At 35.8% G+C, this 15,306-nt stretch overlaps 1 pseudogene; it reads right to left on the reverse strand.

Moving 5' to 3' along the window:
- Positions 1-11,308: 11,308 nt before the first annotated feature.
- Positions 11,309-11,972, reverse strand: LOC103264710 (annotated as a pseudogene).
- Between the last annotated feature and the right edge of the window lie 3,334 nt (positions 11,973-15,306).

A 15,306-nucleotide genomic window follows, 5' to 3' on the forward strand; every position in this document is an offset into this window, starting at 1 on the left:
TTATTATTATTATTATTATCTTTTTGTCTTCTATGTTCTGAATTTGGGCTTTTATTTTGGAGATCTGGATTCTTCTGCTGAAGTTAGGGTTTTGATGGTCTTGCTTTTCCAGCTTCCTTGGGTAACCTGTTAGGCTGCTAACTTGTGATCTTTCCATTTTCTTCATGTGTGTTTGTAGAGATTTGTATTCCCCTCTTACTACTGCTTTCATGGCATCTCAGAGGTTTTGGTAAGATGTTTCTTCATTTTCATTTGTTTCCAGGTAACTTTTACTCCGTTTTGATTTTCATGTTGACCCAGGAGTTGCTTAGCATCGTGTGGTTTAGTTTCCCTGTCTTTGTGGGTTTTGGGGGAACCTTGTTGGTGTTGATATTTATATTTATTCCACTGTGGTCTGAGAAGGTGCATGGCAAAATTTCAATCTTATGTAATTTTTTTATGCTTGGTTTATGGCCAAGGATGTGGTTGATCTTAGAGTACGTTCCATGTGGTGATGAATAGAATGTATATTCTGTGGTCCTTGGGTGAAGTGTTCTGTAGGCATCAATTAAGCCCATTTGGTCAAGAGTCACACTGAAGTTCCGGGTCTCCTTGCTGATTTTTTGTCTTGATGATCTGTCTAGGGTTATGAGTGGGGTATTAAAATACCCAACTATGATAGTGTTAGAGTCATTACTGAAATTTAATAGCCATAATGGTGTAAGTTATTTTTTTTACTTGAAAATAATAATAATGATTTTAACAACTACAAAAAATCCTATTTGATATATCTAGGAAGATGAGACTTCTGATTAAAAAAAAATAATAAATTTAATGTAATGCCATTTAGCTCTTAAAAATAGAACTTTAGAAATATAGGTTTAAAGAAGTTAATGCTTCACACTGGGCTAGATTAGTCTCAGAATTTTCCTAAGGGAAGTGGAACTTAATCTGTATGTGAAATATTATGCTATTGCTTCATGACATATTCATTGTGTGCTGGCTGTCATTTTATTTTGAATTTTCAGGAAGATAGTTTATCCAAACTGTAGTTCTATTAATAGTAAGGTAAGCAACTCTTACTTTTTTCATTTAGTAGACATAGAACAAAAGATATTTGATCCTTATATGCCAGTTATAGTTTTTGGTTTCATGATTAAAGATATAATATAAACCATATTACATTTCTAACTTTTAATTCTGATATGTTTGTTTAAACAGTCAGCATTTTTGAGGGTAAATAGTGTTTGTCATTAAAAGGATCAGGTTTTGTAAGTTCCATGCTTTCCATGATAATGTTTAGACAACCTATAGCACTAAGACAGGATGAGGAACCTTCCTTGACCATAAGAACCATCTCCTTATAAGCAGGTCAGACACACACAATATCCGTAGGTTGTTACTAAAATCTCAATCACAGCCAGGCTCGGTGGCTCAGCCTGTAATCCCACGCCTTTGGGAGGCTGAGGTGAGTGGATTGCCTGAGCCCACGGGTTCGAGACCCGCCTGGGGAGCGAGACCTCATCTCTACAATAAATCAAAAAATCAGCCAGGCATGGTAGTGCATGCCTGTAATTCCAGCTACTTGGAAGGCTGAAGTGGAAAGATCGCCAGAGCCCAGCAGTTCGAGGCTGCGGTGGCCCAGAGTGGCCACTGCACTCCAGTCTGGGAGACAGAGTAAGACTCCAACTCAAAAAAAAAAAATCTCAGTCACAGTTAACTAATATAACAAATGGTTATTAAGTGGCTAATGTTCCAGGACACAGTTATAAATAGAAATAAGGCCCTGATTTCATGGGATTACATTCCAGTAAGGAACATAAAATAAACATGTATGTGTATGTGTCTGTGCCTGTGTATGTGTGGGTGTGTGCATGCTCACACATGTGTGTGTGTTTCAGATGAACATAATAACCCCTAGGAAGAAGGATAAAGCAAGGAAAGAAAACAGAGAGCCATGGGTAAGAGAGGGAACAGGTGCTACTTTAGATGAGGTGTTCAGGAAGATATCTATGATGAGGTGACATCTGAAGAGAGAATTGGAGAAAAATAAGGAGTAAGTCCTGTTAATATCAGGGGGAGGAGGCCCCAGACAAAGCAAAGGTAAAGATCCTGAGGTGTCAGAGCCTTTGTATATATGAGGAATAGGAGGTCAGTGAAGTAGGAGAGTGATCGTTTGCAGTAAGAGTAGAAAATCAGGACCAATAGGGCTTTGCAAACCATGGAAAGGACACTGGATTTTACGCTGAATAAAATCAAAGCTGTTAAGAGTTTGGAGAAGAGGAATGACACCATCTGACTTCTGCTTCAGAAGGCATCGTGCTGGTTGCTGTGAGAACAGATAGTACAGGGGCACAGGTAGAAACAATGAGACCAGCAGGGAAGCTATGCTGATGCTATTGCAATCAACCAGGTTAGTAATGAAGGTGACTTGCAATGGGATGGTAGTAGGGAAAGTAGGGAAAAGTGATTGGACTTTGCTCTATATTAAAAGAAAAACAGAGGATTTGTCATTGCATTGGTTGAGGCTGCCTTTTACTGATGTGGGAGATATTGGGAAAGATTTAAATTTGGGGGCAGACTTCAGATGCTGACAAGGCAATTTTGAGGCAACTCCAATATGCAGGTAGAGAGTAGTCATGTAGATATATGAGTCTGGAGTTCAAGACAGAAGTTTGGGCTGATTTGAACATTTGGGTATCATTAGCATACATGATATTTAATGCACCCAAGACCCAAGATGAACACCTAAAGAGAGAATTTGGATAGAAAAGAGATGATACCCAAGGACTGAGGCTTGATATTCTCTGTCATTAAGGATCCAGAAAGATAAGGAAGACTAAGGAAAGTAGACTGAGAACAACCAGTATGAATGAAAAAGAACATTTACTGTTCTCTACTATGTCATAAGGTGCTAATTGACTAAATAAGATGGGAACTGGGAAATGACCTTAGATTTGCAATGTCATTTGGTGACACTGGCTAGAGTAATTTCTGTATTAGTTACAGTAATAATGACAGCAAATGCTGTGCCAGTCATTTGCCTATCTTGCTGTCAGCTGCATTTGTATTCTTGTGTGCTCTGTTCTGCATTATATGGGCTAGGATTCCACAAATTACATTTCCCGGATTCTTTTGACAACTGGCTCTCTGTTGGGTTCCGTCACTAGGACAGCACTGGTGGAAGATCAGGGGACTGGAAGGAAGATAAGAACCCTGCTTCTGATTCAGATAGTTGTTGCAATTACTGACAGTTGCCAGAGGTGCTCTAGTGGCACTGAGGGTAGGATAAAAAAGGTAAAACCTTGTTAGAGATTTCATTCCTTAAGGAGGCTACATATCTACTCAGAGGATGCAGAACTGATGGTAACAGCCCCTCTAGCAGCAAGTCAACAGGTATAAACACCTGGGCTCCAGCCCTGGAGAGTTACCAACTTCTGATCTCTCTCTTTTTATTAAAAATGTCAGACCCCTCCTTCTCCTTTTTGTTTTTTCAACCCTTCTAGGACCTTTGCTAACCAATTCCCTATATAAAACTCCCTCTACCTGACATACCTGAGTAGTTCTTGACTTTCTGTCTAGAACTTGATTTCTTTTTTGAAACCTTCCAATGTGACAGTGTACTAAGCATTTTCCAAAGCATTTTATTAACTCAAAACTTTATGAAGTAGGAACATTATTATTTCTATATATTAGATGAAGGAATTGATTCCTTAAAAGGTGAAATAACTTTCTCAAAGCCAATAGCAAAGGAAGCAAGAGGAGGAATCAGAACTTGTACCAAAGTTTGCCTGTTTTCAAAGACTTTTTTCTTAACGAGCATTCAATATTTTGCCTAAAGGGAATTTCAGTTGATTTACTCCTTTGAGTTGACTGAAATCTCAAGTACCTTTGAGGAAAAGATTACTAAAACATTAAATCATTAGCATTGATCCTTTCAGAATTGTAACAACCTACCTGCTCTCCAGTTAAAGAATCTTCTCTACAATCTTAGATGGTCATTTTTCTTCAGAGTGAATACTTGCAAAACTAATTACCTCGTCTTTAAGCCCATTTTACTTCTGAACAGTTCAAACTATTAGGAAATTTATTGTGTTAACATCTGCTTTGATATAACATTTTATCCATTGATCCTATTTGAACCGCTTAAACACACTGGACTGACATGTTTTATGTACCTACCACATCTACTTGCCCTGCCAAAAAAAATAAAAGAGTGACTTTTGGGTCATAATGGCACCTTGTACCTTGTGATTTTGAAACTCTCATCATAGCCTGACCAAAGATTGTTACCTCATCCAAATAGCAGCTACAAATGGGATGACCAGAGAACTAGATAATCTGATAAAAGACCTCTATCCAATAAAGATAACTTTAATTTATGAATAAAATCCTTTTCCCCTAAATTTAAATGTGTGATAGAGAGAAATATACAGATATTATAGAGTGTACAAGCCTATAGATACACTGAAATAAGGCAGCAGACAGAATATAATAGGATAAATTAAGAATAAGCAAAATTTATGAGGCACTAGATACAATGGTTGAACTAAAATATAGAGGAGAAGAAGGATTCAGTGGGTGAATAACAGTAGTAGAAGTAGAGATTGAGATTTGCTAAGACACTATCATAGTTAATTCATTAGTCCTTTAATCATAATTATTATCTTATAATATCTTAATATATATTCTCATAATATTATGACCTAATCCCCAGTTGTATCCAGAACAAACTTCCAATACTATATGAAATTTGACTATGCAACAGTGATTGTAGCCAGAATAGTGATTGTAGCCAGAATAAAATTATATTATTTATGAAGCTTAAACTCTTTTTTTCTTGGTCTTGTATACTTCATCATGAATTATCAATCATTTATATTGACGGAGTACTTCTCTGTTCCTTGAAACCTGAAGAATTTTAAAAACTGAACTTCAAATAAAGGCAAAATTGTTCTACATAAGAGTCCTGTAAATAATTAAATACAACTAGCATGTCCTTCCTAATTCTTCCCTTTTCCACATTAAACATCCATAGCATCCTAATTTTGTCTTTGTTGAATCATATTTCCAGACTTCACTTAATTGAACTCTAATTTGTAAGTGTCATTCTTAAAATATAAAATATGATGGGAATGTTTTTAAAACGATTATTGATTTCTTCCCTCTTATAACTCGTTTTCCTTAGCTTTTATAATAGCCAGCCTTCAAGAAGAGTTCCATCCTACATTGAACCAGGATTGTTTGTGTGATAAATAGTATATGGCAAAAGTAATAATAAAGCACTACAGAGTTAAGATTTTAAAAGACTCCAGTCTGTTTTTAGTTCCCCCCTTCTCTCTCTCTCTCTCTCTCTCTCTCTCTCTTTCTCTCTCTCTCTCTCTCTCTCTCTGTGTGTGTGTGTGTGTGTGTGTGTGTGTGTGTGTGTGTGACTTCACTCATTTTTGGGAAATTCAGCTGCCAGATTGTGAGGATATCCAGATCACCTATGGAAAGGTGCACCTTATGGTAAGGAATAAAGGTATTCAGAGAACAGTCAGTGAGGAACGAAGGCCTGTCCCTTCAGATGATTCCAGCTCTGGTAGATAATTTCAGTCCTAGCCAACATCTGGACTGCGACCTTGTGAGAAACTCTATGCCAGAACCACTCAGATAAGCAGCATCTGGATTTCTGATTCTCACATACTAGATAATATTTATTGTTTTAAGTTGCTAACTTTTACAATGATTTATATGAATCAATTTACAACTAATACAGCTTTCATGATATATTATGTTTGTATTATTCACTTACTTCTCTAAATTCCATCTCAACTCTTCCTCTAGCTATTATTTAAATGTTGACATTCAATAGAAATATTGTTTCTCACAAATAAATGAAAAGACATCCTGTATTCATGGATAGGAAGAATAAACTTTCCACAAGGCCCAAAGTGACCTACAGATGCAATGCAATCCCTATTAAAGTACCAATGACATTCTTCACAGAAATAAAATAAAACAATTCTAAAATTCAAATTGAATCCCACACCAAAAAAATTGCCAAAGCAATCTTGAGCAAAAAGAACAAAACTGGAGGCATTACACTACCTGACTTCAAAATATGCTACAAAGATACAGTAATGAAAACAGCATGGTATTGGCATAAAAATAAGCACATAATCAATTAAACAGAATAAAGAGCCCAGAAATAAATCTATGCATTTGCAGCCAGCTGATTTTTGATGAAGTTGCCAAGAGTACATATGGGAAAATGACAGTCTCTTAAATAAATATGTTGGGAAAACTACATTTCTATATGCAAAAGAATTAAACTAGACCCTTAGTACACATTGTATCTAAAAACCAATTCAACATAGATTAAGACTTAAATTTGAGACTCAAAACTATAAAACTACTAAAAGAAAACATAAGGGAAAAAAAACTCCATGGTATTTGTCTGGGCAATGATTCTTTGGCTATGACTTGAAAAGTACAGGAAACAAAAATAAAAATAGACAAATGAGGTTACACCAGACTTAAACTACTCTGCACAGCAAAGAAAATAATCAACACAGTGAAGAGACAACCTATAGAATGGGAGAACATTTTTACAAACCATATATCTGATAACAGGTTAAGAGACTCAAATGGCTCAAAAGCAAGAAACAACCTGATGTTAAAATGTGCAAAGAACCTAAATAGACATTTCTTAAAAGAATATATAAAACTGGCCAACAGATATATGAAAAAATGCTCAAGGTCGTGTTCATTCACTCATGCCTATAATCCCAGCACTTTGGAAGGCTGAGGTGGGAGAATTGCTTAAACCCAGGAGTTCAAGACCATCCTGGGCAACATAGCAAGACCTCCTCTCTACAAAAAAAAAAAAAAAATTAGCAGGGCATGGGGGTGCACATCTATAGTCCCAGAAACTCAGGAAGCTGAGGTGGAAGGATTGCCTGAGCCCAGAAGTCCGAGTCTGCAGTGAGCCACGATCGTGCTATTGACCTCCAGCCTGGGCAAAAAAGTGAGACTCCAATTCAAAAAAGAAAAGAAGAGAAAATAAAAAACATTAATATCATTAATCATTAGGGAAGCGTAAATTAAAGTCACAGTTAGATAGCACTTCATACCTGTTAGCATAGCCAATATCAAGAAGACAAAAGATAAGTGTTGGTGAGGATGCAGAGAAAAAGAACCCTTGAATACTGGGAAAATATATTAGTATAGCCATTATGAAAAACAGTATGGAAGTTCCTCAAAAAATTAATAATAGAATTACCATATGATCCAGCAACCCACTACTGGGTACACACTTGAGCAACACAAGTTTGACCTAAACAATTTGACTTATACTGAAATGAGCTAAATTAGTTAATAAAATCAAATTGCTAGCAAAATAATAATATCAACCAGCTTACTCCATTTTGTTTAAAACTTTCATCTCAGTTACCTGCCTGACCTAAGAATCAATGCCTACATGTAATTACAGTAATGTTCCTATGACCATAGACACCAGTTTTGTCTCCTTTGGGCAGGTTATGCTGACCGTTGCCTGCTGACTGTTACAGAACTCCTTTGTCATAAGTTCCATGTGATTGTATGCTTTGTTAACTGAAATCAAATGTTATGCTTTGACATTTTCAGAATTTGTTCTTATATTCTGTTAGTGACCTAACTAAGGTAACTTCGTTGTATAATGATTCTTCTTCCTTGACTCTCTGTAACTACCTTAAACTATATCTTAATGGCAGAAATCCAGGGACTTTCTGGGCACTGGCTATACCTAGGACATGAAATTAATCATAACTTCCTAACAATTGAAGTTCCCATTTTGGTTGCCAAGTTGTTAGTTAATAGTTGCTATGGTCACTAAGTTGCTATGTGACCAATGCTGCAAATTTTACCTATAAAAGCTTGTCACAAACTGCACAATTTGCCAAGAGTTTTTCTGGTGTTTGCCTATTCTTGACCTGCACGTTTAATAAATTCATAATTAATTAAACTCAACTTGCTGGCATAACTTCTTCTTGCTTACTCAGTCATAACAATACATTTTTCTTTTGTATCTGCCACTCCTGAGATGACAGCAAAACCAATTCCTCCTCTTCTTCCTTCTCCTCTACCTACTCATAATGATCCACTTCTGCTTAATGAACAGTAATACATTTTTTCTTCCTTATGCTTTTCTTAATAACATTTTCTTTTCTCTAGCTTAATTTATGGAAAGAATACAGTATATAGCATGTTTAACATTCAAAATATGTGTTAATCAACTGTTTATGTTATCAGCAAGGCTTCCAGTCAACACTAGTCTATTATTAGTTAAATTTTGGAAAATCAAAAGTTATACACAATTTTTTTACTGAGGGGGATTGACACCTCTAATTCCTGTGTTGTTCAAGGGTCAACAGTATATCCAAACGGAATAAAATCAGTATGTCAAAGAGATCTATACATACTATTATGTTTACTGAAACATTATTCACAATATTCAAGATATGAACTGAGCCTGTGTCCACCAACAGATACATGGATAAAGAAAATGTAATATAAATACACAATGGAATACTATTCAGCCATAAAAAAGGGAATCCCATCTTTTGCAATAGCAGAAATTAACCTGGAGCACATTATGTTAAGTGAAATAAGCCAGGTTCAGAAAGACAAATACCATATAATCTCACTTCTCGGTGGAGTATAAAAAAATCAAACTCATAGTAGTAGAGAATGGAATGGTGGTTACCAGAGCCTGTGGTAATGGTGAGAGAAGGATTTGGGGAGATGTTGGTCAAAGGTTACAACATTTCAGTTAGAGAGAAAAAATGAGTTCAAGAGACCTATTGTACAACATGATAATTACAATTAATAGCAATATGTTATAGTCTTGAAAAATGCTAAGAGAGTAGATTTGAAGTGTTCTTACCACAAAATGACAACTTTGTGAGGTAATACATAAGCTAGTTGGCTAGTTTGATCATTCTTCTCTCTCTCTCTCTTCCTCTCTCTCTCTATATATAAAGTATACATATAGAAAGCATATACATAGAAAGTATATATATATAGAAAGCATATATATATGCTTCAAAAAGTCACGTTAAATATGTACAACATCATCTATCAATTTTTTAAAAATTTAACAAGAAAAGGAAGGAAAGAAGGAAGCAAAAAGAAATAAATATTATCTCAGGTGCCTTTTTTTTAATTTTTTTTTTACTATTTCTAAAAGTCTTTATTTATACCTGGGACTTTGAGTCACTGATTCACTGATGATTCCAAAATTTATGTCACTGGTCCTTGCTTGTATTCTACCAACTACCATTGAATCTCCTCTTGGATGTCCCAATGGTACATCAAACACTATAAAACCCAAAGTAAGCCTATTTTTATTCTCTCCATTCCAATTCTTTTCTTTTCTTATATTGGATTTTAGCATCATAATTTATGCAGTGGCTAACTGTAAACAACTTTATCTTGTTCAGCATCTACAATCACTTTCAAAGCCACATAGTTTGTATCCCCATCATTTCTCAATTCCATCTCTTTCTTTCCAACATTACTACCTTGGTTCAGACATGCACTCTCTTACCTTCCTAGCCCTTTTCTTCACCCTACAGTTTGAATAATCTTTACAAAACACAAACTGAAAAACCATTTATAGAATAAACAATTTGTCTTTCAATGAAGAACAATGAGTTGCCTAGAAAACACCCCTCTAGATTATTTGATCCGAGTCTTTCATTGTCTTTGAGTATCTTTTAAATACTGTATGCTGTAGGTAACTGATAGCCTGTGATTTCTGGCCTGGCTGGTAGTGGTTCAAATGATTTCCTTTCCCTGGTTGTTGAAAGCCAGTGTTGTCTCCATTGTACATTCATGTCAACATTGCTTTACTCCATATAAATTTGTACTTCCTGACTTCTTTTATGAATCATTTTTAACATCTGCCTGGATCCCTCATGGGTTAAATAAATCCTTAACATGTGTTCACTTTTTATACCTGTGTAAGAGTCCGGATTTTACCCTTTTCTGAAAATTATCTTTTCACTTCTCTGCTTTAAATCGTTTAAGGTCTCCCCCGTGCATATGGGATCAAATCCAAACTCCATACATGATGACCGTGGCCACTGACAAGCTGCTTTCCATCTGAGCCCCAGTATTCTCTGCTGCCACTACTGCATACAGCCTACGTTGCAACTAAACCACCTGCTGAGCCTTGAGCATATTATGCTGTTTCAGTGCTATGGCTTTTTCATAGCACTCCTCTGCTTCTGGGTCTGGGAAATGCTATTGCTATGTCAATCCCTCCCCATTAGAGAGTAAAATAGTTAAGTGCTTCCTCTTCCATGTCTCTTGTATTCATTCTTCTTTTTCACATTATATGGCATTGCTGTTTCCAAATCTCTCTGTCCCAATAAAATGCTTATATTCAGAAGGATCGTGCTGGGTTTACCACTATAATCTCAGTTTCTATCACAGTTCCAGTTTATCACAGATCATTTATTGAACACCTGCAACATGCTAAACCTGTATAAGATATGATCATGCTATAATAAATGCAACATAATTTACAGTTTAGTTAAAGGCAGGACCCATGTTTTTCATTAAGTGATTATCAATGAGTGACTATCAAACATAGAAATACATCTTACTTTTTTTTCTTTCTTTTATATGTCCCAATTGCTACTTTCTGGCCTGCACTAAGTAGCCATTTTTAATTATTTCTCTTCCAAAAAGGACAGTCTTTTGGCGTGAAGAAGAACATAAAAGCTCCAAGGCAATATTTCCAAATTGACTTTAACTGCATATTTCCAAATTGGCTTTAACTGCACATTCATTTAAGAGCTTAATGACTAGATGGATGGGTAGATTAATTAACAAGAAACAGATTTGGTGTTGGGTGCTGGGCTATTATTTTACACACTCTATAACATGTCATTGTCCCAACCCAAAATGAACTGGTCCCTATGAAGTCACCAAACATTATTGACTTTTCTTCTGAATTGCAATCAAATGAAGCAGTAAGATTTTTTTGGTTGAGTTCTCTCCTCCCCAGTCCCAACACGATAGTATTGTCAGATCACCTTCATTGGATACTAGCACAGCTTATTTAACTTTGCATTTGACTAGTTAAATTTCATCTTAAAGCTTTTATTCAAGTCTAAGCATACTTTGTGCTTGTGTTTATATTTTTATTTCCTCCAATAAAGGAAGTTGGGCTTAAAAATCAAAATCATAGGAAGTTGGGCTTAAAAATCAAAACCATCTACACAGCTTGCTGTGTATATCGACATGACTTTATTTTGTTTTTAAGCAGATAAAGGCCCATTTTATTTACATGATTGATCTACGTAATTACCGAGACCACTATGTACAGACAAGAGTTGAGGAACATAATTTCTTGGTCTCCTTCTGCTTGGACAGTCTTGATGATCTCCTTCTTGGCCTGCAGGTGCTCTTCTGGAGCTTACATGCCTCCTTGGTCTTAGACCCAAGGGTCTCAGCTTGGTCAGTCAGGAGTTTCTGAAGGGCCTTGTCTGCTTTCAATTTGTGGATATGTTCCATGAGAATCCACTTGTTTTTTTTAACACATTCTCCTTCACCTTCAGGCACAGGCTGTGATACACACGACTGTCAGTCTCCTTAGATTCACAGTGTCTTCTGAGCAGCTGGTACAGGATCTTCATCCTCCTCATCCACGGAACCTTCTCAGGCATCTGTGTGTTGGCTGTTCTCTCGCTTACCTATGCCCATGTGCCTGCCCTTCCCTTCCAGCAGGCCAAGTGTTTTTCTGGCATCGATCCTGCAAATGGACAGTCATGGACTTGCTGATGATCAGCCCATCTTTATCAGCTTCTGGATCTGCTGACGGGAATTGACATGGGCGATTTCATTGGCATCGTTGGGATCCAACCAGACTTTTTTTTGCCACAGCATAGGACACTAGAAGCAAGTCTCTTGTGAAGCCTGAGCATACTCAAGGCTGTGGCCGCAGCAGTGAAAGGAGACATGACTTTAATATTTCACCATCTACATCAGCATAACTTTAACACTCCAGGAATCTTTTGCTCTGGAAGATAAATTGTAAATAACTTTGTTCTTTATTCCACAAACTTCCTAAAGATTCATCAATTTTTCAATAAGAGACGTCAAATGACCATTGATAACTCAAAACTCTTTGAACTCTTTGCCTTAGAATCTTTGTCTTCCTATGTTCGCCAACTATAAGCTATTATAATCCCTACACAAGCCTAACTAAGCCCCAGACTTCAACATCTCCATGAAAGCCCTAATTTTACCCTCCCGTCTCTGCAACACCCCTCATTCTTTGCTCTGTCTAGGTAGTGCTCTATTTTTCTGAGGTAGGCATCAAGACAGCTTCATATTACCACAGATTGCTTTGGTAATATTTTGCAGAGCCAGCACTTCACATCTCAATCATGCATAGTTTCTAGAGACACATGTGAAATAAGGAGAGGAGAAATGTTCACATGTGGACAGTCAAGTGAACTGCATTATCTCTAACCGTCACAGAAGAAAGAGATGTTGCTGTCAAGTCTCTCCATAGACCAGTAGCGCTTAGTTCTTTCCGGTTGTTCGTCTTCCTAGTTGAGAATCATGGTATCTAAAGGATTCTCTAGGAGTGGTTAAAACATTTATACATAAAATGGTGATATCTAACTGTCAGGACTAAATGAGAATTGAATGATTTCATAGATGTCAAGGACTTAAAACAATGCCAACATAAAACAGTGCTTCATATATTATAAAATGTATTCTATCTTCACTGAAGTCATTAATAAAAACATTTACTAAACTTATAAGAGTACAGAATTGTAGTGATGTTAGGAAGACTCATCCAAGGGGATAAAAATCCATTCATCAACAAGCTTTCCATTGTAGCGTTCAATAAATTGTGAATTTAATTGACTACATTATCATTTAGTTTGCATTTCTCCACCTTATCTATCTATATCTGAAAAACATAATGTTTAAACTATTTTTCTTTTCTTAAGCTTAATAACCCTGCCAAAGAAAGGAAACATGATTTGTGTGGTGGGATTTGGTCTTATTGACTTGTTTTTATATTGGCTTTCATATTGGAAAAATTCCAAGTTAGTGTGTACTGTTAGTAAAGGGAAAAATTTAGGCAATGAGTAGAGGGGTGGAACAGGAAGTTAGGGACACTTGGGCACAAGGATGAAGAAGAGTCTCCATTTGCTTCCGGGGTAGGGAGGAACCATTCTGTGAAAGTGAAGAGTCACAAAGTAAAACTTTACCTATTTAACACCGAAGATAGCAGTCAGTATGTTGTTTTTTCTTTTTCAAAATGGGGAGTTGAAGGAGACACTCGATCAGCATTCCTCAGAATTCTCATGTTTCTAAATTTATCTGACAGCCCAAAGGCAAGAGATCACCGACCTGACCTACAGATTCATGAGACTCACCTCATCACCTTGTGGCTGGCATTTTAGAATGGGCTTGCTTTACTCCTGGCTCTAGTGACTTTCGCACAGTCTCTGAAATTTGCTCCCTTCAGGCTTAGTTTCCAAAAAGGATACTGAAGGAAAAATGTCGGGGAAAAAATGCAAAAAGTCCCAGGAAGTTCACAGTACCTATAGGAAGCAGGTGAATAACACATGCAAACCTGCTGTCTTTGTTGTATATCTCAACAAGATGTGGTAACATTTCTAGTGGAATGTCACTACTGTGATGACCTGCTTATTTTCATTTCATTACTCTGGCCTCAGCCGAAGCATAATCCAAGGTTTAGTTTTGTTTCTAGGCCTTATGAAAAAGGCACTACTTTCTTGGTATAGAAAAGCTCCCTCTAGAGTAGCTGTATGAATATTGTGTTGTCTTTTCATAATGCTTTTTTAAAATACTCTAAAATGAACACAACCCATGAGAATCCTCCAACTCCAAAATATAGACATGTTTATTAAGAATATTTCTTGGTTTTACCCAATTCTGTAGACCTTTAAAATTAGAGAAATGAGTTCTTTAGTGTGAAAATTAACCACAGCTTTAAATTTAAAACACAAGATGATGTTATGGGATTCCTTTTTTTATTTACCCAAGGCAGAATGATATTCTCTTGTCTGAAACATGAAGAAAACTTTTTTCTCTGTTTTTTGAGGTTGCTTAATGAACAGAATAACTTTCCTCCCTTGTGAACTGTTTCCTGCTACCACTGTGGGAAGTGTAAGATAAAAAAGAAGAGCAAGAAGAGAAAATGAATCAGAGAAAAAAGAAAGATATCCAGAATACAACTACTGAATAATAAAAAGACTTTGAATATAGCAATGACATACAATTCAAAACACAGTGCAAAACGAATAAAGTTACCTGTTTATGTCACTGTAGATTGAGGGTGGTTAGAATTCTCTTAACAGTGCAACAGAGCAGAGTCAACATTTCTTATTGCAACTTGGGAAATAAATGCGATATAGCTTTCTCTTGTCTTCCTTGCCTTTTTGAAAAGATTCTAGCAAGAGAGTGATTGAATCTGAGTAAACAGATGCCAGGAAAAATTAAATAGTATGTTAGATTTATGTAAACAAATAATGCCTCCCACCTGGCATTCTTTAAGACAAGCAAATTATTTCTTAAAAGTTTAAATTGCTTCTTCTTTTGCATTACAAAATGTTTAGAAAGAAATAAAATTCCTCTATTTTCAAATACATTTATTCTAACAAAAATAAGAATTAACCAAACTCTTATAGTATCAAATTCTAATTGTATTTTATGTTAGCATTATAACTTTTACAATTGAAAATAGCTTATTTAGGCTTATTTGCCTTTAAAATTTAAAAAGTGCTGTCACCTTATTGAAACCATAGATTAGCTTGTTAAACCTATATATACAAGGGAAAAGCACATTTGAGCCTGGTGTATTTGACATCTTGCAGATTTTAAATTAGTGAAATCTGACTTGATAAGGTGCTCCTCTAATCCTACATGTAACTAAACGGAGCTAAGAAAATGAGTGACTATTAGAAGCATGTATTAGCATTTATTTACACAGAGAAAGTATGAACATTTAAAAAATGTATATTTCCCAATTGCTTTCCAGAAAGGTTTATTTGTTTACAATTTAATTTACATTTTTGCTAGCAATGTAAGAGAGAATACCATCTTGCAACATACTCATCAACACTGAATATTATTTTGTATTAACTTTTACCAGTTTGAGGGTCACTAAATGATCCATTGCTACATGAGTTTATAGTTGTAAAGTAGATACAGATATTTAACATCATTTTTACTTGTTTTCAGATTTGGATTATGGCAAATTTAAAACATTCAGAAAAGTAGAAAGCACAGTATATTGAACCTTCATAT

This window comes from Carlito syrichta, unplaced genomic scaffold (assembly GCF_000164805.1).
Source record: "Carlito syrichta isolate Samal-C Ts95f unplaced genomic scaffold, Tarsius_syrichta-2.0.1 Scaffold305701, whole genome shotgun sequence".
NCBI lineage: Eukaryota > Metazoa > Chordata > Mammalia > Primates > Tarsiidae > Carlito > Carlito syrichta.